Consider the following 6,665-nt stretch of genomic DNA (forward strand, 5'->3'; position numbering starts at 1 on the left):
AGTTATAAGATATAGACATTAAAACTGTAGGATTATTCCTACAAAACAAATACGGACAAATACAAACAAACACTCTTCCCCTAACACCTTTATGTAATCATCACTGTTTGCGACTAAACTGGAAAATCAAGATAACCGCATTTTTATCTATAACTGTAACTTTAGATAGCACTAAACCAATTAATTTCCGGCTGGGTCGAAGTTCGAGGTGCACCGAACTTTTGATAGAGAAGTTAACACCACACGTCCTGTGATTGGTTATAAATGTGAGTGTGTTGATTGTAAAAAAGAATTAGTTTCATCTGGGCTAAAAATGTATACAATTTTAATTCATCTAGTACCAATATTGGGTTAATGTCCTTAATTTCCATAAACATAATTAATGTTTCATGTATGTACTTCTGAAAGCTTAACTTTTTAAAGACCTTGATTTTTATTGTCCTTTTGACATACCTATAGGGTGCTAAGTCATATTTTAGACAAATTTATAGTTTTATGCAAAAACATTTAATTAATTTGAAGAAAAACTTTACCAAAGCCATAATTAAATTTTTGGTCACTATTGTGCCTTCTGTTCTCATTTATACAGAACAATAAGCTTGTTAAACATATCTTTAGGTCTCCAGATCAAATCTTTTTTATTAAATAATCACTTAGTTTGCTCCCATGAAGTTTATTTTAAGTGTATACTAGATTTAGAACCAATTTTTCCAGATTTGGTTATCTACCTTAGTGTAAGTTGATAATTTATTTTATTGTTAAAGCTGTATTATCCAATGTTAATAGCTAAATAATATGCTGGATTGCAGATTGTAGGAATACATCCAATACACATATTGTATTGATCTGGATTAGAAAATAATGCAATAAAATAGATGTTCGGGTAATTTTGTCATTTAAAAACATGTTTTTTTTAGTAATGTATCAAAAATAAATATGTGAAAGCTGCATGATAATTCCAAATATTACAAATATGTAAAACCTCCAACTACAGTAAGGTATACATAAAATATAGTCAAGAATATTGGTGGCTGCCAATGGTTTTGATGGTCCATTTTGAAAATCTGCTGGATTTGAAATTCCCCCAAATGGTAACTTGAAGACAGCCACACTCAGCATACAGGATTTCCCTCCATCAGTGATGTGCAGGACATGAAGTCATTACTTCATACAGGTGCAGTCATGTTGATCTTTCCTTCCTCAGACATTGCATTTTTTTAATACTGATATTTCTTTGATGTGCCTATTAAGGTCTTCATAATCTAGGGGTCAGTCAAGTACATGTGTTTCAGTGGAATACGTTTAAGGAGTTGAGGTACTCTGAATATCCATGTTGTTTCTACACATATAGCTGACCACACACACACATCTGACAGTAAATATCTTCAGGAGTATTATTTTTACCAAATAATTTTTTTCAAATATGACATATTGCATTTGTACAAAACTGTCCAAAATACATGTGCCTTGTGAGGTGTACATTATATTAGGTTGCACTGTAGAAAGAACAATTTCAGTGAGGTTGTCAGTTTATGTTGGAAGACACCAGATCCTGATTGTGATAAAAACATGATTCGCCACTTTTTGAAACGTATGTTATTAGTATAGGTAGCACTAAACCAATTAATTTCCGGCTGGGTCGAAGTTCGAGGTGCACCGAACTTTTGATAGAGAAGTTAACACCACAAGTCCTGTGATTGGTTATAAATGTGAGTGTGTTGGTTGTAAGAAAAATTAGTTTCATCTGGGCTAAAAATGTATACAATTTTAATTCATCTAGTACCACTGTGTCAAGTAGCCTTGTGCTTGGAACATGTTTGGGGTAAATGTAAAAAAAAGGTACTCAAATTTTGTGCGAAACTAGGGGTGTTGTAAAACCATCTGGTTATACCGAAAATGAGCCATGAAAGGTACCATTTTCTGCAGTTAATACTTTGAGGTAGGGCTTGTAGTACTCATATTCATGGGTCATAGTTTGGTTGATATATTGCATATAGTGTTTTTAAAAACAAACGTTAACATGGTCGCCTATGGGATTTTAATTGGTATAGTCCAACCTTTAGTAGTTGTCTGTACGCTCCCAAGGACCGACAAAATACAATAAATTGGCGAAACCAAAGTCGGATCACAATTGAGAAACACTGTACGGGTCGGTCCCATAGCAACTCGGGCGACCTACACTACATCATTTATCAATATGTGTCTTAATAGGCATGACGGAAGCAACTGAATGTGGGGTTGGGGTTGGAGGTAGAATGGGCGAAACGCCCTAGTTTCTATTGGAGTCTGAGGCATTCTCACGCGGAACATTTTGAAAACCAGTTTTCATGAAATGCAACTTCCTATATTATCCAAGTATCACCTCCATCTTGAAAGATATTGCAGAGAAAACTATTCCTAAGACTTCGGCAGTACCGAAGCGTTTCAATAAACCATGGTTCAATGAGACATGCAAAGATGCAATCAAAGAGCGAAACAGGACCCTCGAGAGGTTCAAACACGAACCTACCGGGGATAACATGAATAGTTATTGCATTGCTCGGGCACAGGCTCGTAAAACTATCAGAGTAAGAAATCATCTTGGAGAAATTATGTCTCCAAGTTGAATTCTCAAACATCTGTGAAATCTGTCTGGAATAGGATACGTAAATTCAAGGGAAAAGAATCCAATAATACAGTTCGCCATTTGTCTGTTAATGCCACGGATGTGACGTCTCATCGTGACATTGCCAATGCAGTGGCAGACAATTTCTCTCATAACTCTTCTTCTTCTTTCAATACAGATGCTTTTACATCTGTCAGAAATAAAGCTGAAAAGCAACCTATTAACTTTTTATCTGAAAATGCTGAAGTATACAACAGGCACTTCTCTTTGGAGGAGTTGCAGGACGCTTTACGTAGTGCCCATGATACTTCAGTAGGACCAGATGAAATACATTATCAACTCTTAAAACACTTACCTGAATCATCCTTAATGGTTCTATTAAATATTTTTAACAAAATCTGGATTTCGGGTGACTTTCCTTCTGATTGGAGAAACGCCATTGTCATTCCTATTCCTAAGCCTTTAAGGACCCAACAAATCCTACAAGTTGCATTTGTAAAAGAATTATCAACCGTAGACTTGTCTGGTATCTTGAGTCCCACACATTGCTTACTAACATGCAATGTGGGTTCAAGACTAGATGTAGCACAGTTGATCATCTTGTTAGATTTGAAACGTTTCGTAGGGATGCTTTTATCCATAACCAGCATATGGTATCGGTCTTTTTTTACCTCGAGAAAGCTTATGATACCACGTGGAAGTATGGGATTTTGAAAGACCTCCATGGCATGGGCTTAAGATTAAGAGGCCGTATGCCTGACTTTATCTCAAATTTCTTACAGAATAGGTCTTTCAAGGTACGAGTGGGACATACGCTATCCGATTCTCACTTCCAAGAAATGGGTGTGCCTCAAGGTAGCATCCTGTCAGTAACTTTATTTTCCGTGAACATTAACAGCATCACCCAGTGTTTAAAACCTGGCGTTGATAGCTCGTTATATGTCGACGATTATCAGATTTGCTACAGGTCATCCAGTATGAGTATCACTGAACGTCAGTTGCAGCTTTGTTTGAATAAACTTCATCAATGGGCAACTGACAATGGATTTCGATTCTCAAAGTCAAAAACAGTCTGTATGCATATCTGCCAGAAAAGAGATCCTCGGCTGTTTCTGGACAAAACTCCGGTTCCAGTTGTGGAGGAGACTAAATTTCTGGGGGTTATTTTTGACAGGAGGCTTTTGTGCCTCATTTACACTATGTGGAAAAGAAGGGCTTGAAGGCCCTCAATATCTTAAAAGTTATTGGCAAGACTGAATGGGGAGCAGATCGAAAGGTTATGCTTCGACCTTATAGATCTTTAGTTCGGTCAAAACGTAATTATGGGTGCATTGTGTATGGGTCAGCACGTAAGTCTTACTTGCAAATGCTAGATCCTATACACAACCAGGGACTTAGGCTTTGTCTTGGTGCTTTCAAAACATCTCCTGTGGAGAGCTTGTACGTCGATGCACACGAACCTAGTTTGGGTGCTAGACGTGCAAAGCTTTCTCTGCAGTATGCTACAAAGATTAAATCAATGCCAAAACATCCTGCACACAATGCGGTGTTTGATAATAAATATATGAAGTTATTTGATGCAAAATCGAATGCATTAAGGAGTTTTTATCAGTTTCCAACATTGATTTAACAGACATTTTGGAAACGCCTTCATGTTTTGTTTTGCCACCTTGGTGTATCAAACCACCAAAAATTGTATTCGATCTTGTGCATCTAAAGAAAGATCGCACAGATGCAGTTATTTATAAACAACATTTATTCGGTGGCTTGTGCTACAGTTTTTTCCATCAGACGCAATAATCTCCATGAGATTGCCCGATTCAGCATCAATCTTTACTGTTGAAATTTGGGCAATCATTAAAGCCCTGGAACAGATTACGGATTCATGTGATCCAAGTATATTATTTTTACAGACTCACTTTCGTGTCTCCAAGCTCTACAGTACATGAAATTGGAGCATCCCTTAGTTGGGATGGTGATACCAAAAAGTGCGTCTTTTTTCAATTGCCAATAAAGATGTTATATTTTGTTGGGTACCCAGCCATGTTGGCATTAAGGGTAACGAAAAGGAAGATGTTGCTGCCAAGTCAACTTTGAATTTGCCCCGTGTTCATGTTGGTGTCCCCTATAGTGATTTTAAATTTCATATTAACCAGTATATCTTTTCGACTTGGCAAGATGATTGGGACGGTGCGGTTATGAATACGCTTCATTCTGTCAAGGCAGTTCTGGAAGAGTGGCAATCATCATACAGGCGGTGTAGGAAGGATGAAGTAGTCTTATGCCGTGCCCGCATTGGCCATTGATATTTGACGCATTCATTTATTTTAAAGAAAGACTGTACGTCACATTTTGGTGGAGTGTGATCATCTCAAACCGACAAGAAATGATATATTTGGCAACAGAAATGTTTTGGAATCGTTTAAATTCCATCCAATGTTAATTGTAAAGTTTTTAAAACACTTTGACTTCTATACAAAATTTTAAGATATACTTAACTTGATTTTATATATTGTATTGTAGTTTCCCCCCACAACTCCTTACACTGTAGTTTTACATACATATATATAAATAATATGTTCATATACTTACCATTTGTGACACCCAATAGCCGATATGTATTTTTGTGCTGGGGTGTCGTTAAATAAACATTCATTCATTCAGTCAGTCAGTCACTGCCATACCCAGAGGTTGGGGCCAGGGTGAACGTGGCTGAAACTCTCGTGATATATGGGCACGTTCCGCGTCTGCGTCTGTGTCAGGGAGCTCGGGGAGTGCTCCTCTGGGGAGTGCTCTTCTGGGAATTGTGTTTAACTGGAAATTCATCGTGGCAAGGAGCTGGACGTAGCCCAGTGGCAAAGCACACACCTGATGTGTGGTTGGTCTAAGATCGATTCCCGTCGGTGGGCCCATTTGGTTATTTTTTGTTCCAGGCCGTGCGTCACGACTGGTATATCAACGGTCATGGTATGTGCTATCCTGTCTGTGGGATGGTACATATAAAATATATCTTGCTACTTATGGATAAATGTAGCGGGTTTCCTCTATGACTGTCAAAATTTACCCTATGTTTGACATCCAATAACCGATGATTAATAAATCAATGTGCTCTAGTGGTGTCGTTAAACAAAACAAACTTTATTTATTTTTAACTTCCATCGTGACAAATACTGGTGAATGTATCACTTTTAATGAATTGCGTAATAATGATTATAGTACATGTATATTAGATGTATATCATATTATAAACAATATATTATATTGTTATATTGTATTATATTATATTTTATATTATATTATATTATATTCTGAAAACCAATAATATAATTACTACAGTTAGGTAGGCTAACAATGTAACAAAGCATGATAGAGTAACAAGTTGGGACACAATCATAATGAACAGGTGCGCTGCCAAAATAAACGGGAGATAATATTTCAGGAGATCATGAACATGCACGTCACCCCTCATAAAGAAAACGGGAGTATTATAACATACGCACGTATGCACATACACCGTTTTAGGACTGGGTCACTGACTGGAAAAAAGGTGATTAATGCTGATTCTCACCAGGGTGATATCGATGTCACAATCGTCGCATTGAAGCTGATACGTCTTTATCGAGCTAAATTTATATAAAAAAAAGTTTGTTTTATTTAACGACGCCACTAGAGCACATTGATTTTTTAACTTATCATCGGCTATTGGACGTCAAACATATGGTCATTCTGACACTGTTTGTTAGAGGAAACCCGCTGTCGCCACATAGGCTACTCTTTTACGACAGGCAGCAAGGGATCTTTTATTTGCGCTTCCCACAGGCAGGATAGCACAAACCATGGCCTTTGTTGAACCAGGTATTGAGCACTGGTCGGTGCAAGTGGTTTACACCTACCCATTGAGCCTTGCGGAGTACTCACTCAGGGTTTGGAGTCGGTATCTGGATTAAAAATCCCATGCCTCGACTGGGATCCGAACCCAGTACCTACCAGCCTGTAGATCGATGGCCTAACCACAACACCACAGAGGCCAGTCAGCTAAAGTTATAGGTACCTGGGGGTT

This window comes from Gigantopelta aegis, chromosome 9, assembly GCF_016097555.1.
Source record: "Gigantopelta aegis isolate Gae_Host chromosome 9, Gae_host_genome, whole genome shotgun sequence".
NCBI lineage: Eukaryota > Metazoa > Mollusca > Gastropoda > Neomphalida > Peltospiridae > Gigantopelta > Gigantopelta aegis.